Source organism: Apostichopus japonicus, chromosome 16 (genome assembly GCF_037975245.1).
Source record: "Apostichopus japonicus isolate 1M-3 chromosome 16, ASM3797524v1, whole genome shotgun sequence".
Classification (NCBI taxonomy): domain Eukaryota; kingdom Metazoa; phylum Echinodermata; class Holothuroidea; order Aspidochirotida; family Stichopodidae; genus Apostichopus; species Apostichopus japonicus.
Window position 1 is genome coordinate 2,503,814 of NC_092576.1, and position 27,716 is coordinate 2,531,529.

The following is a 27,716-nucleotide window of genomic DNA, read 5'->3' on the forward strand; positions in this document are numbered from 1 at the left end:
CCAACCATGGTGGGGCTACGCTTACATAGTTTGCAATGCCGCATCTACAGTTTCGCCCATCCCTTGGCAAATTCATGGCTACGCGCCTGATTCATGACAATAAACTAAATATTGGAGAAGAGAGCATTCTTCTCCACGAACTTTATCAAAATGGCGAACGGTATACTAACCGAATACTGAACGTTCTGTAATCTAAAACTGGTTATTGACTGAGCTCAAGGTTCATATTTATATATTCGTCTAATTGATTTCTTCATCAGATTTTATATTTCAGACTTTACTCTTTAAAATATTCAAACAGTTTGATATTGTAGATCAAAATCAATATGAGGCAAATTTGTCTTAAAGCATTATACAAACTTTACATGGTATTATCCTAAATTCATACCATTAACACTATCCAGAAAACATCTAAAACATTGAGAACGTGTTGCACAAATTTACCGAGAGGAACTATTAAACTTTGATATTTATAAAATATCAAAGATTTTAATTAGTATTAAATTTACGAGAGTTGTTAAGGTCTACAGATAAAATCATGATATTAGCAGGCAACCAAGTTAATGTTTGGCCTTCGAGACCTAACTATAACTCTTTCATGTGACATCAAGGGCTCTTGCAGCTCAAATGCAAACAACATGAAAACATGTTTATAGTAAATAATGCTTCTTTTAACAACAAGTTTTTGTAAAGAAAATAAGACTGCCTTTCTCCATTATGAGGAGGGAAATTGGACTGTAACAGTTTATTCAAACATGTTATTAGAACAATTAAGAAGGAATAACTGCAATATGATAAATGCGAATTGTAAAAGTAACAAATAAATCAATAGCTAGAACGAAAATCGAAAGTTTGTAGTTACATCGAGATCACAAAACTTTGTGTACCATATAGCTCAGTTTATTGTCACATTATAATGACGTATTGACATAATGCTCCTTTAACTATACTTTATGGTGTATTGTCATTTAAGCTCGCAATGAGAATATGAAATGATCGTGCGGTAAATAAGTTCTTATCTTTAAACGCCTCTAAAGAGACATCTTGCTTTTATCAGTTTGTTAACCTGATGGTACAAATGGTACCATTTGAGTAAAAATGGTAGTGCAAGCCCTAGTAAAGTCTAAGTCCACCTAAACCGAAAGACAATAGAACAGAATAAACACAAATTTGCATTTTATCTACAGAAAATTAATAATTAAACACAAACAGAGATATCCCTCTATAGTATAAGACTAATGTCTTGTTAAGTTTAAAAATCTATTGTTTGGAGGACTCTACTTTTACACGATCTGATAGATATTTTGCTTGCATTAAATGCTGAATTGATTCAAATTAAAACAAGTTTGGTAGCAACATTGGATGTATGTTAAAAATGTCACAATAATCTTTCAATTAATATAACGTTTCTATTGCGAAAACGTTTAAAAAAAACAGAGGAAATTATTTAGTGACATATAGAGAAAAGAAAAAGAAAGAAATGTCTTCTGCAAACACACATAAACTCATCTTGAATTAAAAAAAAATCAGATATCAGTTGAAAACCGTTTTGAAATGTGTAGTATAATTATATTTGTATATATTCACACACAAAAACTTTTAGCTATAGACATTTCTGAGACACATGATATAGAAAGTTACAATAAAAGTATTTTCGCATGTTATTGTGTAATTTTATAAGTATTAGTGTATAATACATTTTAGTCATGGTAGGCCGGGTTTGAATTTCACTGTATATTTGTCCTGCTTTATTAGTAATATTCTAATGCATGTTACTACTTAAGATCAATCCATATGTGTCTGCTGTTAGATTCCTTAACAGTAAGTATAACACAAATAACTAAAACTATATCCATTCAGATATTTATACTATCACAAATTTATACTATCACAAATACTATCACAAATCACAAATATTACAGTTAAACAGTACCAATAACAGGCATGAAGAATTACGCTCAATGGGTAGATCTTTTAGAAAACAATAATAAAACATAAAACTGTAGTTTGAAATAATTCGTATCGTTACTACTGACCATTGCTCTTAGTATTAATTGAGGGAATCATCAAAAGCGAATTATCGAGGCAGGCAAAGAAGCAGTTAACAGTAATATCCAATTATCGTTAAAGACTAGAAATGTGTATATTGCATAGGTTTACAAACATACTTACGAAAGAATTAAAAATCACGGATACTCTCTGTGCCATTGTTAGTTAACTTCCTTCCTATCTAATGATTACTTTGCATTTCTGAATATCTTCTTTCTGTATACTAATTCTTGCTGTTATGTTAAATCGAATTTCAACCTTTCGCATTATTGTTATCTTCATACTTGATAACATGTTTACAGTTATAATAAATTAATGTTTAGAACCTGAATAGAATGCAAGTTAAATTACTTGAGACTTGCCAACGCCAAATGATGTCACATGTTATATGTGGACGTTATGTTGTTCACGTGAAGTTAAAATTACATTTTAAATTTACAAATTAACAACAAATTAACATGAACATGTTGGTCTGGATAAAGGAGCGGACGTAGTGAATGACAACATTTGTGTTTTAATACGATTTCCACTTTCTAAAAGTGAATTTTGTGTAGACTGAAAATAGCTATCGAACTATATACCTCACAGGATGACTGTGGAGAGGTCCGCCATATAACACACCAAGCATGATTCATACACTCAATATATGTTCATGAGAAAACGACTTACCTAAGATGAAAGTTTTTCACCGTGTCAGATAGAAATGTGATTATCAAAATGCATTATTGAAATCACTGCAATCATATCCGTTTAATTGAAGAAATAGCTATACAGTACGGCCGGTATTCTGTGAACACTCCTGATTCAAAATGGCGACTGGCTGAATACCAAACGGCTCAGTCATCTAACTGGTTATTGGTTGAACTCGATGTTCATATTTACATATTCGTCAAGTAGTTATTCAGCTTGTTTTTATCAGATTTGAAGTTTAGACTTTACCTTTCCAATTGGTTTTATTGCACTATTATTTCCAGCATTCCCATTTTCTTTAAAGCAGTACATATGTTAGACTATCTTAAATTATACTACATATATTTTTGATAAGTAAAGGTATCTATATACCTACAGCTTAAAATGTCAGCCAATGTATAAAAAGAAACTTTGTGTACAATTACGATACGCCTGCAGCAGCCATCAGGGGCGTCGGAAGCTATTTTGGATTGGTACGGCAGATCAGAGTGTGGCCATCTATCATAATTATCGGGGGGACGTTTGGTAGGTCAAACTATACGCTACGCGCCACCGTGGTTGGCGCGTAGCGTAATGGAGAAAATTTTGAAAAAAATGCCTCCCAGATTGCAGGAAATGGCACTTCCCGAGCTTGAAAACAAGACCCCTGCCATGCCAGAGTAGTCAAATTTAGCCTACTTGCCGTCGTCATTATTGAAAATTATTGAAAAATAAACCTCCCAGATGCGTTCTCCCTTGTCTGTTTTTGTACCCGATTAATCTTCTGAAACACATTTTTGAAATATGTTTCATTTGGTTCTCTATTTTTTTGCAATTTTTTCTTAGTCCCACTTTTTTTGTTTTGCGCCGTGAGTATTGGTCCGGCGTTCGCCGGACCTGCCTACTCCGACGCCCCTGGCCATATTGGTTCTCAGCTCCGAGCCAGAGCGTAATATATGATGGCTTGAAGAAGTTCTGCATCGAAAATTAATCAAAATGAATTTTTGTTTCGTTTCATCATTTTATATGAACTTGTTTTGATAAGAAATCACTAAATATGTTTCAACTATTAACAAAAATTGATTGTAAATTTCAATTCAAACAACTGAAGAGCCATAACAATAATTAAAGTATATATTCGTTTATATTTCGCTTCCATGTTAACTACAGATCCTTTAAACGAGGCCATCTAACCAAATGACACTGATCAAATAGTCGTTGACGTCATTTATTTGTTCGTGAAGGTTACTAAAGTTTTTATCTGATACACCGGTGACTTTGCTTGATTTTGTCAGTTTTTATAGGCAGGTCTCGTGGTATTATAACCACTCATTCAAAGACAAAGTCCATCAAAACTGAAACTGAAACACAGAATAAACATCTTGATAAGATATAGGGGCGATCATGATAAATGATAATATGCTGTGTGATTATGGATTGTCTGGCATCTACACAATATTGTACAGTTCGCTTTTGACTTTCGTATAGCGAGCAGTGCATATATTATGGTGGTGATGACGTATGGGGAAAACTAGGTGATCGAAACCACATTAGTTTATCACCCGTCAGGGTAACACCTCAGTGAGTTAACTAAGAAATGTCTCTTACACACAAAGATAATATGTAGTGAACATATTTTCATCCTTCAATCGTCACCCACATACTTATAATATTAGAACAACTAATAATACAGGTCCGAAGTAATTTAGATCAATCAGTAGTTTGAAATGTCAACCGAAAACACAACGCCCATTTTACATTGAGGGAGTGCAAATAGTAAAACCTACCTTATCGGTATTGAAGACTTTAATGGCATATTTGTAGCTATCATTTCTACACCGTCAAAAGCTAAGAAAATCTCATATTTAAGGTACAGGTGCCCAAGGCATTTATCATCCCATTACAAGTTGAGTTAAGTACGAATGTCTCACTTTAGTTGCTAACAAAATGTTTCCTACAACAATCATCGTGTTGACCAGGCCTGACGACATGGGTTGAAAGGAGCCAGGGTCAATTAGGGGTCCTGGGAAAATGTTAAGGAAGCCGGGAAAGTGAGGCCCTGTGGGCTACAGAAGTGTGTTTTCATATTCTGATATACGTAAAGGAAAAATAAACACATAAATAAAACAGGGGCTAAGTGACGTTGTTTTCCCAGCAGACGGACTAAGGTTCAATGAATAATTCATTAAATTATTTAATGTTGAATGTCGAAAGTCCTTCTTTAGTGTCCCTTGCGTACGCAGCAATGTATTATTTTAATTACGAAATATAAATAAAAGATCTAGTCTTCGCAGACTTTATGTTTTCAATAGCTGTTTTTTTTTTGTCCGCAAGGGTAAATAAAGTAGGTGTATAATTATTCATTTACCATTTTGATACAACAAAGTACTAACACCAACCGTTCAGATTTCTGCATGGTAGTTACATACAATGCCAGGCTAACCCAATGTAAAGAGTATCTACTTGGAATAAATTGGATCGCTTCTCGGCCTTTTGGCTAAGATCATGTGCAGTATCTGTTCCCTTTCGAGGGGAATGGTGATACACACCCGACGATGATCACACAGTCACAGTCCCGATGCAAGGGGACTGGGGCTGAGAGCGGATCAGTCGTTTGGTAGTTTGGTTTTCGTGCCCAGGTTCTTTCCTGGGTGACTTTTTCTTAAAAAGTATCTACTTGGAATAAAATACCGGCTTTAGCCTGTAACCTTTGTCAGGCGAATTAAAGAAGTTATATAGTTCGATGGTATTGGAATCTTCTGCATCTATGTCCAATTGAAAAGGTCATTGAATATGCACTATTCTAATGAATAGTATGTTACGATGGTGGGGCATACTAGCCTGACAAGCTGTCCATGATACGTACAGAAGCATCAAAATTCAAAGTGGACTCAGGAAGTGTCCGTGGGAAATACTGGACAAGTTTGCTTATTGATCTGTAACTGAACAAAAATAAGGCAAATGACTCAGAACAAAAGAGAAGAAAAATGGGTAACTATACTGTCACGAACAGTGTAATCAATCTGTTAGGTACTGGCAAGAAAGAAACATATACAGAATTACGTCTCATTATATCCGTGCGTAAAGATATGAGAATCAACCCGTTCCACCTTAACCAATAACATACAAATATACAAGAGGCCATTTTAACATGAATCTTGTTTAAACGATAACAGAACACGAGTCAACTGAAGTTGAGCGCTTCTTCGAAAGCTCTTAACGAACCTACGGTGATCAACTCATGGTACCGATATGATGCTTCATGCGATTCATGTTTCGTGAAACTAGATAGGACCAATAAGATAGCTTCCTATACGTTGATTTTGTTCGAGTGGGAATCCCCATGGCACATGTATGGTAGGATGCGCATTTTTCAACATTTTGATTCAATCATGTAGAACAAGGAGTAGAGGACAAAGCACATGGTACAGTAGATCTTGGCAATAGGCATATCACATAATTTTTATTACAGTATAATAGAAAGCAATAAAGAAGGGATTAATATGCCAATTCGAACAGATTAAGGGCAAAATATTCTCTGCATCATTTTGGACTTCAAATGAAAAACAAAAACAACACAAGGAAAAGTCAAAATAGATTAGTGAGCACACTTTTAAATATATATCTTGTATACCACTTTCCCAGGGAAGTAGTTTAATTCGCAAGAACATAGCAGAAACTATTGTATATGAAGGGCTTTAATTGATTTAGTTTCTAGAAAACGTGTCAACAGAGTAACACATTATAAACTACTTTACCCAACGTAACTACCTGTCAATTCCCAGGTGTGGATCCAAAGGGATGAGGGTCTCATCCCTTCCACATTGTAAACGCCATACTAAATATTAATAGTAGTTATTAACAACCTTGCATGTAGCTTTAATATGCCCAAGAATTTCGTTTTTATATTTTTTTCTCAAATGATAGTCGGTTTGAACGACCACAGGACCACATCCACTCTTTTTAATAAATACTGGATTCGTCCTTGATTTCCTTAGACTTCACAAAGCCATTCTGTTCTTTGCAATATAGATAATATGTCTTCAAATCTTTACTTACGTCTCTATGCCATAAAAAGTATATATTGAGTTGATACAGATTGGCATTAAAAATATTTTCGTTGCAATTTACGTCAATAACATGATACCGTTAACAAGGTAATGTACAAATTAAAAACACGGTTACTTCTCTTGATGGGAACATGTGAACGATCTAGTTTAAGAATGGATTTATGGTCACAAGATTATAAGCATTTTGTCAAATTTTAAAACTACAAAGTTAAATAGGAATTTTGTGGATTAAAATAATTATCATAAATATCCTACTGACATATTGAGATTCTTGTATTACACATACCGACATCATTAATGCAGCGGTGAATGTAGACATGAAGCCTTAAAACTTCTCTGAAACTAAAGATGGATTTGTAAGAATTGTCAGTGTAATGGATACAGTACCCTAGATTGACTACAGATTTGAGCGATTCTTGTTTAAAAATGCATTAATTTGATAAAGTCATTAGTTTACAATTGTGCGAAACTAAAATAAACCTGTTAGGAAAAGATACAATACGACTAGTTATGTCACTGCAATAATTATGAAAATTACTTTAATGAGCAGCTACATAGATTCTTTGTTACTTAGATGTTATCTTTTCAATGAAACATGATTAAGATTGTTTGTCGTGTCCGACTTCTCTTGAATATGTTCTCATCCGATAGTTTCAGTTTGTCAGGATGAAAAGTGTCTCTTTGTCCAACTCACCATGATGAAGGTCATCTTTTGATTATTCTGCTGCGACCAATGTGTCTTCATTAAGATTGTCTTTGGCAAACAACTGTTTATGATTAGTGTTACTCAATGCATCCAGTGTGTCATAATTCAGACTCTCTAAAGTGTTCAACCTTTCATAATTAAGACTGTCCGGTTAATCTGACATGTTTTGATTACCAATATTAGCTGTTTCCAACTCTTTATGATTTAAATTATCTTTTGTGTCCAAACCTGTCATCCTTACGATCATCGAAGGAGTTGTACTGTACATTTCTCGATAAACATTGTCGGTTGTGCCCACAAATCGTCACAATTGAAATGATTTAGTGTCCAAACTGTCATGATTAACTTCGTCCAATGAGTCTGATGTATCCTTGTCAACATTGCTTGTGTTGTCCAACTTTGCGTTTGTCTGTAGTGTCCAACTCCACATTTGTCTGTTGTTTCCAATTTTTCATATGTCAGTAGTACCCAACTTGTCATTTGTCTGTATTGTCCAACTTGTTACAATTAAGATTGTCCAAAGAGCCTGATGTATCTTGTTTATCATTGTTTGTTGTGCGCAACTCCTCATTTGTCTGTATTGTCCAACTTGTCATCATTAACATTGTCCAATGCGTCTAACGTGTCTTGTTTATCACTGTTTGATGTGTCCAACTCACCATGATTTAAATTGTCTGTATTGTCCAACTTCTCATCATCATGATTGTCTAATGAATCTAATTTGCCTTGATTAAGATTGTTTGTTGAGTCCAACTTGTTATGATTTAAATTGTCTGTAGTGTCCAACTTGTCATCATTAACCTTGTCCAAAGAGCTTGGCCTTTCTTCTTTATCATTGTCTGTTTTGCCCAACTTTTCATGACTGCAAATGTGTGCAGTGTCCAATTTTTCATCAGTAGGATTCTCCAATGAGTCTAATGTGTCTTGGCTAACATTGTTGGTTGTGTCCAACTCATCATCACTTGAATTGTCTATCGTGTCCAACCTATCCAAAGTGTCTTCATTAACATTGTCCAATGTGTCCATTCTTGTAGGACTATGATCATCATTTTTGTCAGTTATATTATCCTCTTCTAACCAACCCTCTTCCTCGTTAAATACCGCAGGGTTCAACTTGATCGAATATGAATTTGCTGCATTATGAGTCCTTTTGTGTATTTCTAAATTCGAACTCCTACAAAATGTTTTTCCACAAGTTTCGCATTTAAACTGTTTCTCCTTAGTGTGAACTTTTTCGTGCGATCTCAGGTTGTAGATCCGACGAAAAAACTTCCCACATTTGAGGCACTCATGTGGTTTCTCTCCAGTGTGAATTTTTTCGTGGGTTTTCAAGTGATGAGACAATTTAAATGCTTTGTCACATAATTTACACTGATAAGGTTTCTCAAGAGAATGCACTTTCTGGTGCCTTGTCAAATCTGACTTTTGAAAGAAACATTTCTGACATTTGGTACACTGAAATGGTTTTTCGCCGGTGTGGATCTGCTGATGTTTGATTAAGACGTGTTTCTGATTGAAGGCCTTATCACAGGTCTGGCATTGGAACGGTCTATCTGTAGAGTGATTCTTCTCATGTGATTTCCAATTACTGACCCGGTTAAAGGCCTTTTGACAAATAGTGCACTGATAGATTTTCTCTCCAGAATGTACAATCTCGTGGGTTTTTAAATGTTGTAGTAACTTGAACGACTTTGGACATAGTACACATTGAAAAGGCTTTTCTCCCGAATGGGTGCTTTCGTGTCGTGTTAAACTGTGCTTTCGGGTGAAGGACTTCTCACACAGTGTGCAATGAAATAATTTCTCTGCGGAATGAATTCTTACATGTACTCGTAAATGGTGCACGTGTCTGAAAGCCTTCTGACAAATTTCGCATTGAAATGGCCTCTCTTCTGAATGGGACTTTTCATGTCGCTGTAGACTGTTCTTCTGGGTGAAGATTTCTGACAGATCCCACAATGAAATGCTTTCTCGGCAGTGTGTACTACTTCGTGTACTCTCAAATGGTGCATGAGACGGAAAGCCTTCTTGCAGACTTTGCACTGATACGGTCTCTCTCCGGAGTGAATTCTCTCGTGCTTCTTCAAGTTATCACTTTTACTAAAACACTTGCCACATGTTTTACATTGATGCAGCCTATCACTTGACTGAATATGGGTCTTCTCATGTTCTTTCAACAAAAGTTGAACACTAAAAGATTTGTAGCATTTTTTACATTGATTTGGTTTCTCCGAGGAGTAACTGTCTTCTTCACCAGTTTGTTCATCTGTAGTATGATCGCTGTCTGCTTTTTCTTCATCTCTGGGAATAAACACTGGATGTCCATGTATATACTTCATGTGCTTCAAAAGGTATCGATGAATTGTAAATTGATCACCGAATTCTTCGCAACAAAAGCTCTGTACATCTGTGTATTCAACAAGACAGAAAGGAACAAACTTAAACTTAAAACAGCTTCATAAATCGAACTTGCTTTTATACTTGTTTTAAGTTGATCATGAAAAACATTTTAATGTCTGTCATAGTAAAGCCCATAAGATATATGATACTCCATTCATATCAAAGTGAACATAGCTAAGAATCTTTACATTAATTGGAAAATAATCTGATTTGGTTGTTTCTTCACCAACTGCCAGACAGAACACTTAAGTTAACTCTCAAATGAATTTGCAGAAATTTGTTTCTCCAAGACGATTAAGTGTTTGTTTGGTAAACTAAACTCAGTTTGGAGGTTGTCTGACGCACTACAAGTTGTGTACATCATGTTCACATTGCATTGTTAGTATAGTATTCCCAAAATAGGTAAAATAATCCATTGGTATCTCCCCAAGGCCTGTGTTCACTTCACCAAACCAGCACATATCTCTGACAGCACATAAACTGGTCATTGCTGTATTGCTGCAATTTGCAGACAACCAAAAGGTAAGACAGCGTTGTCCGAGGAACAGTGTTAACTTATACAACAATAACAGAAACAGAGAGATAATTAGCAAAAATTGTTTACTTTCTCCAGGCAGTTAACATTTACCATCAATTGGTTAAATTCAAATATTTTCAAATATGACTTTTATTCCATAGCTTTTTTACATTCTGTATTGTAAAAACTTCAATTCATAACATTTTTGGGTTGCTCACCTTTGAAATGTTCTAAAAGATTTTGCAGGATAATGGTCAGTTTTGGATTCCTACAGATTACCAAACGTCTGAAAAAAAGGGGAAAACAAAACTTTTCTTTGCACTTGTTTTCTTGTTTAATCATCTTACCATCTTCTGGTGGAACATCTTCAGCTATAATAGCAACATCCTCTTCCTCACCATTATTGAGTTCAGCAAAAACAACAGGAAACTCTGAAATAGATCAAAAATATTATTATGAATCTGTTAAAGTACATGTATAACAAAACTAAACTTAACAAAACTATTGCAAAACTCCAATGAGGCTTGATGACTGTGTGTTACTAATTCCCTAAACTGACACATGCTGGTTTGAAATGACCCTTGACCTCCACAACACACACAAATGGCTTTCTTTCTCCTCATCAAGAGGCTAGGCATCCTGACATATACATACTTAGAATAAGAGGCATCCAATTTTCCTTGCTTGAAACATCACACTTACCATATTTTCATAATTTAATGACAGCTATACTAAATTGACCTTTGACCTTCACTGAAAACAACAGGTTTCATCTGCATAACTTTGGAAAAGAGTTCCATATTTTATACCTCAGATATAGTATTTGTGTAAAAGTAAGTAGGCCTGACGTTTCCATCCTAGCAAGATCAATTTCAGAGGCTTAATGACAAGTAACAGAAACAGAAGGGACAAATACACGCACAGAATACAGACAGGTTAATGAGCATGGTGAACACAAAAGAGATAAAAGTAAGACAATTATTTGACAAGGGATGGAGAGAAGAATGAAACCAACAGGGGGAAGAGGGGTAGGAGATACACTGTAGAGGGACTAAGAGAGGATAAGGGAAGAGGGTAGGGAATAAACTAGAGAAAGACAAAGACAGAAAAGTGTGGAGAAAAAAGGTGGAAGAGAGCTCCAAGAAGAGGGGTGGCAGAGGGGGAAACAAGGGGAGATGGAGGGGGGGGGGGAGCAGAAAGGTTAGTCATGTCCTTCCTGAATGTTGAGCCCATGAGGTTGAATGGTGCACAGGCGTTTCATCAACAGTCTCTCTCTGTTGATGTGTACTAGGTTAGGATGGCTACCTAAGGATTCAATCCCCTGAGGGGACATGTCATTAATGGTTTGGTTGTGAAGGTTAAAGTGTTCTCCAACTGGGGTCTCAGTCTTCATGGTGTTGACTGTGGATCTGTGACCATAGAACTGCTTCTTGAGGGTGGTTTTGGTTTCACCAACAAACTGGATGCCGCAAACTCTACAAGAGATCAGATAGATGACATTGGTGGTAGTGCAAGTGATGTGCCCCTTAGTCTTGTGTGTGAGTTGGGTGCTGTGGCTGGTAATGAAATTGGATTCAACAATATGGTGGCTGCAGACGATGCATCTAGAAGTACAATCGCATTTGAAAGTACCATGATGAATGGGTGTAGGGTTAGAAGTACGAGGTGGAACAGCAGCATACACAAGGTCTTGTAGGTTGCGTGGACGTCTGTAGGCAATGGTGGGTTTTTCAGGGACGGCTCGTTGGATTCTATCTGAAGTTAGGAGAATGTTGCGGTTGTTAGAGGTGGTTTGCTGAATAGGAGGAAGATTTGGGTGGAAAGTAGTAACGAGAGGGAGCTTGTCGTCTCAATCTCTTCCCTTTTTGAACTTCACTGACAATGTACATGATCTGGATAGGGAGTGGACTCTCTGAATGGCTTTATGCACCCTTCTGGTACTATGGCCCCTAGCAGTAAGGTGTTTTTCTAAAACATCTGTATGGCAAATGATAGAGGAATTGTTAGAGCAAATGAGACGAAGACCAAGTGCTTGACCGTTGGTAATTCCAAACTTGCAGCTAGAAGAATGAAGGTACTGGTGTGTGTATGAGGGCTTGGTGTATAAGTAGAGTACTTGCACATTTTCCCATTTTGACTTCTAACATCCATCAATATCTGACTTTCGTCCAATTAACACACGGCTCCTTCCTGATTAGAGATTAGAGTTAATTCATACAAAGTATGAGAACCATACATGTAACATTCACTGACACTTGTAAAAATTTGAAATTGTGACATATCTGCCGCCCTCAAACAGCCTTCGACTGACATCGGGTGACTTCATGTAAAGTGTTAGATCCATGTAAGATTCACATCCTGAAATAACATATTTAAAAGAATTTCACATTGTGACATATGCTACACTCAAACAACCTTTAACTGCCAATCAATAAAATTTGACATCCATATTTACTGTAAAGATTAGGAGATCCTAGCTTCTTTTTTTTTAAAGTTTCTACAGTCTTAGCATACTGACCTCTGATGACTTCCAATGACCTTTGATCTCCACTATAAACAATAGGGTTAATTGGCTGAATATAGTGTATCCTTATGAGAAGTATAAGAAATGAATGGAAGAAATTATATGAATGGCAAAGGGGAAAATAGTTGGTATATTATGAGCATTCAGAATTTCTCATTTCATCTCACTTACTAATCACAACATCGACAGTTGTTACACTGCCAATAAGTAGCCTGCCCATCCAAGCTCTGTAGCACAGACTTTTCACTCAAAGGTCATTGATATATATATATATATATATATATATATATATATATATATATATATATATATATATATATATATATATATATATATATATATATATGCAAGAAATTTGCTTGAGCTCATATGTAGACACAAACAATAGGTACTGTCGGAACTCATGCTGTTGTACTCATACCAAGGTTTAATTTTACTTGTAGTCATAACTCATGCTGTTGTACTCATTCTACAAGTCTTCTCAGAGATTAACCTGGAAGTACCAGTGTGCTTTTTTACAGATTGCACTGTGAGTCCAATTAATTCACAAAAAGACCTCAATCCCTCATTTTAAGAATGTGCCAATTTCCTGCATGTTTTATTCCTACCATCGTCCCAAGTCTCATCTGCAGTTGGAGTTTCTCCATCTACTTCTATCTTGACCTTTACAATGGTATCACTAGTTCCTGTTCATAAGAAATAAATAAAATAAAACAGAATAAAATGAAAATGAAAATAAAGATATAAAGAAAGAAATAAAGAAATTTAAAAATAAATAAATAAATACATGAATTTAAAAATTTAAATTAAATAAAACTAGAATTGCATAAAAATTGCAAATATTGAACTGATATGAGAACACTTAATTTATATCAGGACTGTGCAATGCTTAAATGCATTCGCTTAATATCGTCCATCTTTAACAACAAGGTTCTGCATCACTTCTACATGGTGAGGGTCAACTTAGGGTGCAACTAGCAAAACAAGAGAATAAAAAATATAGTTGTTGTTGGATGATAATGTTCAGTATCCATGACACAGTATATATGTGAAATCTACATAATGTACAGCTAGTGAATCAAAACATTAAAAACAATAGAGTACCTTGCTCTGGGGATGTCTTCTGATTCAAAGTGTTTCCAGATTCCTTTGAAATTTTAACAGCAGTTGCAAGAAGTCCTAAATGAGAGAAACAAACCAAAAAAATATTAAAAATGTCATTTGTGAGCAAAATGCAAATGAAATTTACTATTAGTTTGAGGTTTAAGACATGTCTAATACATAAATAGTAATAATAAATAATAATAATACATGTACATGTCTTACTAACAACCTTGTCTAACACATGTATTATTAACTAGTGTAATACATACTGTATCTAATACATCACTAGTATACATGTTTAATACATAACTAGTCTAATACATATAATAAATGTCTAATTCCTATAACTATTCTAATACATGTCTAATACATAACTAGTCTAATACATATAATAAATGTCTAATTCCTATAACTATTGTAATACATGTCTAATACATAACTAGTCTAATACATGTCTTACTAAAAAGTCTAATACACATGTCTTATTAACTAGGACATGTGTAATACATGTCTAATACACTTAGTCTAATACATGTCTAATACATGTCTAATACATAACTAGTCTAATACTGTACATGTCTTACTAACTGGTCTAATACACATGTCTTATTAACTAGTCTAATACAAAATACATAACTTGTAATACATGTCTAATACAAATAACTAGCTTAACACATGTCTTATTTACTAGGACATGTCTAATACATGTCTAATACATAACTAGTTTAATACATGTCTAATACATAACTAGTCTAATACTGTACATGTCTTACTAACTGGTCTAATACACATGTCTTATTAACTAGTCTAATACAAAATACATAACTTGTAATACATGTCTAATACAAATAACTAGCTTAACACATGTCTTATTTACTAGGACATGTCTAATACATGTGTAATACATAACTAGTCTAAAATATGTCTTACTAACAAGTCTTATACATGTCTTATTAAAACTGATCATGAATGCAATTGACATTGGGCATTGTATGTTACATATCATGCATCCTTTGTGTGGGAAAACAAAACATGATATGGATACGGAAACGGTTTAAAACCTGACATCTTAACCAAATTGGGTGGCACCATAGGCTTCCAAATAACTTTGTACTGTACATGACAGTACTGTACTTGGCAAATATGTTCCTACAATACAGGGCAGCTCACTGTTACCATACTAGTTCCCTGGAAATTACTATATAAAGCCTCGATACATAGATCTGTGATCCCCAGATGAGTGAATGAAATAAATAACATCTTTACTATCTATAGGAGTCTTGACTTATAGCACCCATTTGGGAAGAACTTTATGTATACTGTAGTGTCATGTCCCGCCTCAGAGCACTCGTATTGTCAGTACAAGCAGTATTGAATATCATGTTTCCATCAGATCAAGGTTAGGAAGTGCTTTTACTGTCAATACCAGTGCTTTGACAGCATAAGAGTGATTTACAGAGGAAATTGATCCACAACTGGCTGATTTATAGCATAACCTATATATTTTTTTTGTGGTCTAAATACAGGAGCAGGAATAGCTTTAGTGTTCAAACTATCTTTAGTGCAATTTTGGAGACGCCAAACATTGTCCCACATAAAATAGTATGGTTTCATGTACACGTGCAAAACTACTATACATCTGTGCTCTTGTATGTATCAAGCAGTTTGACCATTTTGTATAGGATTTTGCCATGCGATACCGGATAACTTATTCCCTGACCTACAACTTCACAATTTATGAGCACTGGTATTTAGTATAGTACAGTAGGTGTACAGTACTGTATATCACATAAATGTAACAGTAACACATATTATGCATAGCCTAGTCTAAAGCCTTGCTTCGTAGTTACCACAGAAATCCAATGGCAGATGTGAGATTACCCAGTTAATGCAGTTTGTTACGTTGCAGAGTTGGGTTAGCATTTCGGGAAAAAAGTGCCTTTTGGTTTTACCTAACAGGTCATTCCATGTCAAATCACAGATATGCTGTTGCTGGGCCCTCTCCAAAAATGACCACCCTCAATGCATGATTAGTGCACTATGAGCAATTGATCACTTAAAATAGCAAATATTTTAGCAAAAAGTACCAATTTATAGCCTATTTGTTTTACTTCTATTTTATATGGGATAGTATCTATGGGCTTCTGTCATAGGAAGATAGTACAGGTAGGATGTTTAAAGGCAGGTCCAAGCTATTTGCACTGTGACGTACGGGACATTTCAGAGACTTAAATGTGTCTAAAAGTTATAAAAAATCTATTTTCCAGAAACTTTTTCAGGTTTTCAAATTTTTTATTGCTGCTACTTTATTACAAACTCATGAAGATTTCCTACACTTGCTTTAATTAGGTCCCATCTTAATTAATGTACAGTGTGACGTACGGGACCAGAGAAATTTGTGTTTTTTTTTTACTAAAGAGAAAAGCTGAAACCCCTCTGAAATTAGGAGGACAGTGATCAAGCTGTTATCACTAGTGGATAGCCTGACCTTCCAAGGGCTAAGCTGTAACATATTAGAAAAAAATATGAAGCCATTCCAGTACAGTGATTACACAAATGAAAATTGTCCTGTGACGTACGGGACATGTAACGTACGGGACAATATGTCCATATACAAATTGACTATGAAAACTCGTATTTTTATTCCTGAATATACCATAACAAGCTGATTTCTACATAAAAACATTAATTTGGATATGTCAGAACAATGTCATTGGTAATTTCATGCCATATTTCCTTCTTTCTGGGATATGGAAAGAGCAGTGACTGTACTTGTGAGATCATTCCAGTACATAAAACATGGAATGCGTAAAGTATTAGTCTACTCTACACATACATCAAATACTCATAACATCAATTCTAGCTTTGTTAGACCACAAATGATTCAAGATGCAAAGTTTTGGTGCAAAACTGTTTTGGTATATGCTGTACAACACTGTATCATACTCCCCACTATCGACCCTAAAAGTTGAAATATGTTCCATCCCATTCAACACATACCAGAATGTCCACAGTAACATCCACGTAATGTCCATCTATGAAAATAGTACAACAAAGAAAACTCTATAGACCTAATACTGGTTATTGAACAAACTCATGAGTGATTTTCCTCTGCAAAAATTGGGTGAGTAAAACTCTACACTTGTAAATAAAAGTCTCTATGTCTACATTCTAAGTTCAGGACACACGAACATTGTTGCACAGTCATGATAGTCACACTTCACAATAGGCCTACGAATGTTGAACTGCAAACTGAATATTCTTGAAGTCGTCCTCATTCAATGTCAATTTTGAATAGCATTGTAGATGATTCTGTTTCCCAACACACACACAATTGACTTCCTGATAGTTTATGTAACAAAAACCTGGGCTGTTGGTGGTCATCAGTCATGTGCTCTTTAGGCATGCAGGGATTTTAAGTTGCAACTACCAGCTTTCAACAAAATAAATTTGTAAGCATTGGAAGGTTTCCAGTAGAGGTCCATATTGGAGCCCATGCATGTTTATTATGTATAAATACAGGGTTTCCATCACACTATGTCCCGTACGTCACATTTTGTCCTGTACGTCACATTTTTAAATTTGATAATTAGATTTGCAGTGAATATTATTTCAATTTTTTGGGGTTGGATTTTGTTGGGCAATGTTCTTAATTAGAACTTTATAGAATATCACCAAAAAAAAGAAGTTCCTCCATATCAAAACTTGAAAAAAGTGCAAAAATTGTGACGTACGGGACATCAGTATTTGGACACCTGCTAATTAGCATATTTAATTCGTCCCTACTGACGAATGTTAGAAAAGTATATATCACGATCCAAATCAATTCACTGCTTTGCAACTTAATGTTTGATCTCAAATAATACCTTTTAAGCAGTATCTATAGTTTTATGTTACAGAAAACAAATTATAGTTTATAGACGTTTCAAATTTAAAGGATGTAGAACAATTTTAAGGGCATATAAATGTTTTAAAAACATTCGTCACTACGTAAAACAAAATAAAATAATTTGCATATTCGTCAGTGCGTGAAACAAGGGACGAATTGATGAACCCCAAACATAATATGTCAAAATTATGGAAGGAAGGGTGTATCATGTCCCACATAACTTATATTCAATTAGTTCATATTGCTGGCAGGGAAACAGAATTCCAAATGTCCCGTACGTCACACTGCAATTTGAATGTATGCAAATTAGCCGGCTGTAATTGTTCGAATAGGAAGAAAAAAGTAATGAAAATCTGAAACTTCAATAATTCAGCTTTAACATGACACCACATTTAGGGTGCTGGAGTAAAGTTTGAAATTTGGCTTCTAGGGATACAATAGCTTGGACCTGCCCAGGGCTATAAATAAGAATGCCAGAAATGTTAATTTTATCTCAAAAAATTGTTCATGCAGTCATTCCCTGGCCAGCTGTGAATAGTCAGGATTTCCCCCTTCCTGAAGAAGAAGTCTTGCATTGGCTGTACACATAACAAGGTACTTCCTCTTATTGGTTATAATACTTAATGAAGTGAGTGATGTAGTGGCGAGGCACAAAGAATGTAAAGCTTAAGTCACTTGTGCTTTAAATTTTCAGTTGCACATGTATGAAAAAAAAACGTTTTTCTGAAATTTCTCTTCCTCAACAGTGGTTACAAGAGCTACTGATGGCATTGGGAAGGCCTATGCTGAGCAGGTAAGTGAGATAAAATGTTTTCAAGTTTCGGTCTCTGGTACATGTTGTGTTGTAAATTACCGGACTTATCTTGTATAGACCTGTATAAAATGTTTTATTCACTAAAGGTGACCCTGGATGTAACCAGACCATTATTGGTGACTATACATGTGATTGAACCCAAAGAACATTTTGATGCAGGATTAAATGATTCCCTGATTGTAGTGTACAAACTATACCAAAGAGTGTACAAGTACCAAAGTGCATCAAAGTATCCAATCAACACCGATTGCCTGCTTTAAAGATAACCCATCTACTGTATTAATGCAATCTACTGTACGTGCTGTACTTTGTACTTTACTTTGTACTTTACTGTGTACTGGACTGTGTACTAGACTGTACTGTGTACTGGAATGTACTGTTTACTGTATTGTTCTGTACTGTGATGTGCTGTACTGCCCTCTAATGTTGTACTGCACTGTGCTGTACTAGACTGTAGTGTTTAATGTATTGTTCTGTACTGTGATGTGCTATACTGTACTCTAATGTACTGTACATACTACACTGTGCTGTACTGGAATGTACTGTTTAATGTATTGTTCTGTACTGTGATGTGCTGTACTGTACTCTAATGTACAGTACTGTACTACACTGTGCTGTACTGGACTGTACTATGTACTGTTCTGTACTGTGATGTGCTGTACTGACCTCTAATGTACTGTGCTGTATTGGACTGTACTGTACTTCACTGTACAGTCCTGTAATGGTCTGTACTGTACTGTATGCCATCTCAGGCGAATAATTGATCCAATATTGTATAGAAAAATGCTACTGTATGCAAAACTAGTCAAGTTGTCAAACAAGTGCAATGATGTATAGCTGTGTTTGTACATATAAACCATTGTATTTAATAAGTGGCAAAGTACAGCATCTTCAAAACTGTTACACACACATTATTCCTGCACCTGCTGTAATTTTTGTCTCTCATTCTGCTTTCAGTTAGCTGCCAAGGGTCTTAATGTGGTTCTCATGAGCAGAACAGAATCAAAAACTGGATGCTGTGGCTTCTGAAATTGGTAAGTTATGGGGTCATTCCATGTCAAATCACACATGGCTGTTGCTTGACCCTCTCCCCCTTATATAAATAAATACATAAGAAATATCAGTTCTAAATTAGTATCATACACCTAAACTTTATGACTTTTTAATCGGTAGATGGGTACATAAGGTACTTTGCACATATATGTTAAAATAATACAAAAGTACCCAGAAGTACTGTATAGATGAACACAATAGTAAAAAACAGCTTGTAGAAACAACTTCTCCTCACAAGTTTGAATCAATGTACTACTTGGTAGATAGATGTTCAATGATTGTAATTTGGTAGAAATCTAAAAAGGTCAACAGGTGTCAAAGTCTGAACCCCTTTTGAACATGATGTAACTCCAAAATTAAAGCTATAATAAAATCAGTTAATTTTCCAATGGTATGATGTCCTTTGAAAGGGTTAATTGGGTTATCTTAATTGGGCTCAGACTGGCAATTTGTGTCGTGATTTATACCAGATAACTGGAAGCTTGTCAAAATATTTCAGATCTCATTTGTAGAGCTCACAGCTTATTAACAAATCTTAAAGGGACTTGCATTAGGAATTGGAACATAAATTCTATTCTGTAAAATCTTTTCCAGCAAATCAAATGGTTGATGCTTTGACAGTATGATAACTGATTACTAATACCTTTCTTTATATATGTTGCAGCATTAGTCAATACATCATCTTCATTTTGGTGTGCACAAGTTCATGTATATTAACACACATGGCTTTACCACACTATGAATATGTTTAGACATCGTAACCACTAAACGTTTTGGTTTACTGGTTGTTTCAGAATTACCCGTTCTGTTAAGTTTCTGATTTTGCATTATTTCTTACCAGCCTCTAAGTACAATGTACAGACCAAGGTTATTGCTGTTGACTTTACGTCTGGAAGCGAAATCTATGAAAATATTGGCAAACAGCTGGACGGCTTGGAGATTGGTGTCTTAGTTAACAACGTTGGCATGTCTTATCCATATCCGCTGTACTTTCATGAGTTAGAAGACCCAGAGAAGGTATGTTGTAAAATCCATTGCTATATCTTGTCCTGCATCTCAATTATTGTGTGTTTTCATGTGTTACATGATATACAGAAGGTTTGTTGGAGAAACATTGGCATATCTTGTCGAACTGCATCTCAATTTTTGTGTGCTTTATGTGTATTATGGATCATATAGAAACTACGTTAGGGAGAATATTTTCATAGTTCTTTGCTCTGCATTCGATATTTCTTGTTCATATTGGGTGTTATAGGTCTTGCATATGTAAACTAACTTACAATATTTGGGTAGTATATATATATTTAAACATACTGATTAACTTTTTCAACTGAAAGTGTACATGTGTAGGAGAGTACATGTACATATGAAAACTGGAATTGTGTATGTACATTCACATAGTGCACACATCAGCCCAAAACATAAAATAGTGAACGTAGCATGAAATTTTATCCTGCATATCAAGATACAAAAATATATGTTAATACTGTACATATTTGATATAATATATATATATCTTTTTTTTTTTTGCATTTCCAGATGATTCAGGGAATGATTAATGTGAACTGTTTAGCAGCTACAATGGTAAGTTGTTTGTTTTTTTTGTTTTCTCAATTTAAGATGCAAATAAAGATGAACTGGTCTAACTCAGTACAGCTTTTATCTGTACTGCATTTTGGGGTGGATTGGTTTTATCTCAGTTAAAACACGAAATTGCTTGCTTGAATGGTAGATTCAGAAGGAAGAGAAAGGACGGTGCCCAAGAAGTGAGGGCGAAGTGCTTAAACGTTCTGATCATGTAGCGTAGGTAGATAGGAAAGTGCATGTAGACTGGGAGACAGGTAAGAGAGGAGTGAAGTTAATCTCCAAACCAGTAAGTTTTGGGGATTATCTCAGTCGAAAGAATTTTGAGTTGGACTGCATTTTTAATTTGGCCCGGTCAGTTAAAAAAAAGTTAGAGGTGGACTGGATTGTGAGTCAGACTGGTCTTTCTCGTTTGGGGTTGGCGTTACTGATTGTATAGAATATTTTGTCCCAAATAATGTTTTTTTTATTTAAGCCTTAATGCCCAATTTCACCACTCCTGTTGCACATATAGAAGACCAATTGGAGCAGAAATTATAACGTTTTCTGATATTTACTGTTTTCCAAATATCTAGTCTGCTATTAAATTGTCGTTGAGGATACAAACAGATAAAAATTCCACTCACATGGCAGAGCTTTAAGCATGGGTAGTAAATATTGATTAGTTTGAGATTCTGTTAGTTCACCTACCGACTTCATTGTGATGTCATAATCAACATCTGTCAATTGCAGAAAAGCATTTAAGCCATATTATTAACACTTCAAATTTATAACCTTCGCTCAAAATTTAGCTAGAAATAATACTTTTGCTGTAATAAGTTAACTTTCTAGTTTTGTTTCGGTATTTTTGCCTGGAGGATATATATTGTTGGGTTATCTCAAACTAAAGTGAATAAATTAAACGTTTTTGTTAGTAACTTCTGATTCTTGTTGAGGCATCATCTTATTGCTGTGTCTCTATCTTAACAAATAAACAATGTTACTTATATGTAGCCATTGTCAGGGTTGTCAATGAGTGGTGTACATTGCAGGTAACGAGCACACAACTTGCAGGTGTCTTGACATAAATAATAAAATATTAAAACCGTAATAACAGAAAATGAAATAGTGATAGTGAATTTTTGGAATGTAACTCTATTAAACATTTTTTATCAAAACTCAGTTGAACAAAACCCTTACCCTGTTTGTTCCTCCCGCCCCCCTCCTCAAAGATGCCCTATTCAGTATTAAGATGTATTTTTTATACGATCCAGTAGGTAATATTTGGGTGGAGCAGACTTTTTGAATTTGTCCTTTCTTCTCTTCAGATGACCTACCTCATTGTACCATCTATGCTTTCCAGGTAAATACAGCCTTTTCTTATACTTTCATTTGGTTCATCTGTTTCAAGTGGTCATCTAGGGTTGAGTCTCTGTGGGCAATTTATTACACAAACTTTCGATGGATAATTACCAAATTTGCTCACAACTCCTCCGGATGTTTGAGGTCAGCTAGGGGTCAATATTCAACAACATGAGGTTGCTCCAAAAATATCATTGAGCATTGCAAAGACATACAGCCTGCTCCTGTATCTTAAATCACTTTGTGACTGCTTTCCTTTTTCTGCATACAGGAAGAAGGGTCTGATCATTAACATTGCATCAGCTGCAGGGTCTCTGCCAACCCCTCTTCTGGCAGTTTACTCCAGTACTAAGGTAAGTCACTCCTACATGGAGGCAACTAGGGCCAGTTCAGGCCCTGGAACACACCACCAAGCAAGAAAATAGATGAAATTTTCTAGTTGAATGATGCTCAGAATTCAACTTGAACCATAAAACTAAAACCTAAGTTTTCATCAGTTACAATTTTCTTATCTCGAGTGAGATTGCCAATTCTCTTAACTATTGCATGTAAATGAACCACTCAACGCAATCACCTGCTTCAATGTGGATATTCTTTTGTCTCCCTCAGTCATACCTAGACTTCTTCTCTCGGGCCCTGAATGTTGAATATTCATCTAAAGGACTCATTGTCCAGGTAAGGGTAGAGCTTGGCTCTTAATAAATATTACATCTTGCAGAGAAATAACTTAAAGAACATCGCATTGGAAAGGGTTCAAATTTATTGGCAGAATAGATAACACAGATCCCTAAGTGATTAAGGACAGTGGAGATCTGGGGACTAACCAAGAATCTATGCAAAGCTTGGATTTATTTGTAAATGTATTTGTAACGTCACAAGTCCTGTTGCGATTCTGGTGCAAAAAGTAATAATTTATATTTTCATGTACCTGTTTGTTCCTTTACCATTTCATTTTGGCAAATACAACACAAATATAATTTTAAATTAATATGGTTTTTCTTATGTCTCAATTATTCAGGTGTTGTATCCATGATTGTGTATTACTGTGTCTATATAGATATATATATATAGATATATAGACATAGATATAGATAGACACAGTAATATCTATATATATATATATATATATATATATATATATATATATATATATATATACATATATATCCATCTATGATTTCAAGTTGGTTAGCATCATGTTTGATCTCTAGAGTTAGGCAAAATATGTCACCAAAAACGGAACTAGTATTGTTCGATACAGGTGACAAACGCCTACAGTGGAATTGCGACCTTCCTTACCGGTTGAACCTCTGGACATATATATATATCAGCATCCATAGCCTAGTGGTTAGGTTGTCTGCGTACAGAGCGGGAGGCCCGGGTTTGAATCCAGGTGGAGGCTGGAAGTTTTTTCACTGTTCTTGATATTCCAACTCATTACGATTTTCAATTATATATATATATATATATCTATATAGAGCTGTACCTTGAAAGTTGCCAATGCTTTATTGTAACATTAATCATTTATTCTTCTCAGTCTGTCATGCCATACTTTGTGGTGTCCAAGCTCAGCAAAATCAGGAGAAGTTCTTTCACCGTTCCAACAGCCACGTCCTACGTCAAGTCGGCTTTGGCAACGATCGGCAATGAGACCCGAACATTCGGATGCTTTGTTCATAATCTGCAGGTGCGTATTATGGATTTTGTTACACTGACTAATAATTTTACTGTAGGTGCCTGATGATGCATTAAAAAAACCAGTACCGATCAGCATGAGGCACCCAGAAGCTAAAGAAGTGAGAGAAGAATCAAAATCAGAACAGCTAACAAGATCTGTCAAACTTTTCAAACTTAAGTTTTCAAATTGTTGCTTTTGATGTGGATACACGGGAAATTGGACAAATGAAAGGAGACATAAAGAAAAAGGAAGAAAAATACTTCCAGGACTCTTTGTTTAATAAGATAAAACAAGTAGTACAGAGTAAAAAAAAGGAATGAAAATGATCCAACAACATCAATAAAGGATTCAAGAAAAATTAACATCATCGCCCTTCCTCCCCCTCCCCCAATCCACACACACACACACACGCACACACACACCACAACATACACTATCCCTCGTCATGGAAACACCTCGTTCCCTCTGCTACATCAGCTAGGTGCTTTTTTTAATGTATACTTATTGCAAAAGCAATAATACTGGAGTTCAATTGATGTCAGAATTGTACCAACTGTTGATCTGAATTGCAACTACAAAACTAAGACAGCATTGCAAGAGACAGTTTCGTGATTACAAGATGACTATTTTGATTATGGTTTTTGTGATGTGTAAGTTCATTTCCATGTGCAGTTTAATAGTTCAATGAAATAAAAATGATTAAATCTCAACAAGCTTTTTGCCATGATAGTGTACACCACGTAGTAAATGTTAACAATGTAATCATGTCGGATAGAAAGGGTGGGGAGGTATTTTTAGTATTGATATTAAATTGCCACAAACAATCAGGCTGGCCCCATGCATAAACTAATTATTAAAACTGAAACTCACAACTTACTTAAAGGACTAAAGTATCCCTTAATTTATTTATTTACTTTTTCTTTTTTGTTCACTCTTTGTCCTGTGCTCTGAGGTCTATTATTCCTTTTATCAAATTTACTGTCAACTTTGTCCCTGTAAACTCATCAATGAAAGCAAAAAGTAGAAGCCATTACAGATATATCATACAAAGATGAAAAGCAAAAAGAAAAAAACAAAATATATATAAAGTGCTCTTTCTCTTCTTCTTGCCTAGGGTTCTGTTTTGCCCAATTTACCAGAGTTTGTCAGGGATTTTGTTCTGATGGCAATTTTCGGTGCTTATCGCAAACGGATGATGAAGTTGGCTAAAGAAAAATCCAAGTCTAACTAGGAAAAAAGTCTGCTCTGCTGCAAAGAGAGAGAAATGAAATTGAAGATCACAAGTGTCTTCTAAATGAGATTGTTAAACGTCATAACGCCATAACGCCATTCGGTGGCAGGTTTATAAACTTGATTGAATATTCTTAGTTTGTCTTAAAGGCAGCATTACATGTAACACATGAATGAAGTATGTAAAGATTATTCAAAGAAACACTTTCAACAATCAGAGTCTGATTTGATAGCTAAAAATGGTCTTTTGTAGAAGCAAATATCTCTTTTGATAGACTTTAAAGGTGCAGTACTAAATTAATATAATGCCATATTTAGCACACAGATTCTAAGTATTTTTTTTTTCTTTGACAAGAAGCAAAATAATTAAATTGAAACGATAACACTTCATTCAACCTATTGAAGTGACTGGACTCTCAACTTTAGAACATTGATTAACACATTGAGTCAATTTTAAAAATGCAACACATATGTGGACATGAAAGCATAGGACTTTAACCATTCAAAATGTCAAGTTTTGCACATAGACAGCATGTCAGCTTTTAACAAGCAACCAAAATTGTAAATGATAATCAAAAGACTTAAACGTTATCAATGTGACTGGACTCTTAAGTTTAGCACAAAGTAGCAAGTAAACTTTAAAAATGAAACACCTCTTTGGAAATGAAACCATAGGACTTTTACCTTTCAAAATGTCAAGTTTGGCACACAAACAGCAAGTCCGTCTTTAATGAGCAATGCAATTTTTTTTAAATGCAATCAAAAGGATTTAACTTATCAATGTAACTGGACTTTCAAGTTTAGCATAAGGCAAATTAGTCAGTCTTTAAGAATTAAGACCAAAATCAATAGGAATATGTAAGACTTAAAACCTACCAAAGTTGCTGGACTGCCGAGGTGTACAGTAAGTCAGTGTTAGTTTACAATGGATAACAAAAACCAATCACATATATTTTATGGAAACAAGCCACATACCTGGTACACATTGCATATTGTCAAGGATCATTGGTCGTGGACAACATCCTTGGGTGCTCCTTCTCTGAAGCAACAAGAAAAACCCTTTGGATGATTTTGACGATTGAAAGCAACAAACTGTCACATATTTAAAGCTCAAGTGTAAACTTATACATCAGTTAAATTTCACATAAGAAAACAAATTATATTTTGGTTGCTTCTCATACGACATAATAGTGCCTTGTGAATGTTTTTTTTTTTCAAGTTAAGAACACCACATTGGAAGGAATTAAAATAAAAGTTGTTTATTGAGTTGATTTTGATAAAATTAGTTGGTATAAAAATTAGAGGTTACTTCCCATAACAATGACTGACTGGCTCTGTTATATTTACACATCAGAACTTGATGTAAAAGGTGGCCTGGAGGACGTTTATTAAGTTTTATTAAATTCAATGATAAAATAGTCAGAACATTTTGTTCCCATTTTGTGAAAAATAAAGAGAATGTTAGGAAATACTACTACCATCTGCTTGCCTCATCTTTGTCTTGGTGATATAGTTTAGTCTTATTAACTCTGTATTACATATTAGATTCTGATATAAAAAGTTGCTCCGATGAGTTTGATTGAATTTGCATCTCACTAGTAACATATTCAGAACATTTCTAAACCCTTCTAAAATGTGCAAAATAAATGCTAGTAATGACTACTAACATATACTTACCCGAGTTACCTCATCTTTGTTAAATTACGTCTTCCCTCTCCTCCTCCTATCAGTGATCTTGTCACATGTTTCATATTATACAACTTTAACTTTCGTGAAATGTGATGAGACTTTTGCTTGGTGATGCCTTGAGAAAACTTTTATGAAATTTGAAGTTTTACTAGTAAACTAGTCAGAATATGTCTGAAGTATGAAGGAAATTTTATTTTTGGCTACTGACATTTATGTTTGCCTCATATGTGTAAAGTTACCCCCGGTGGTCTCACATGTTGGACAGTGTGATGATTTTTTATCCTGTTTTTAGCTCATACCAGCATGCTGGTGTGAGCTATTGTTACAGTGCAGCGTCTATCACTCTATCACTCTATCCGTCAACAATTGGTAAAACCGCTCCCACTCGCACAGTGTTTG

General features: G+C 35.0%; 2 protein-coding genes and 3 pseudogenes across 11 annotated transcripts in view; 2 read left to right on the forward strand and 3 right to left on the reverse strand.

Annotated features, from left to right (window-relative positions):
- LOC139983650 (uncharacterized) overlaps positions 1 to 27,716 on the reverse strand; it is a 468,492-nt gene that overhangs the window by 284,356 nt on the left and 156,420 nt on the right. The window lies entirely within an intron of this gene.
- LOC139983718 (uncharacterized) overlaps positions 1 to 27,716 on the reverse strand; it is a 202,583-nt gene that overhangs the window by 18,481 nt on the left and 156,386 nt on the right. The gene's annotated exons all lie outside the window — the stretch shown is intronic.
- Positions 5,196 to 5,272, forward strand: LOC139983933 (U2 spliceosomal RNA; annotated as a pseudogene).
- On the reverse strand, positions 6,150 to 13,625 carry LOC139983670 (uncharacterized; annotated as a pseudogene).
- Positions 18,196 to 27,102, forward strand: LOC139983719 (very-long-chain 3-oxoacyl-CoA reductase-like; annotated as a pseudogene).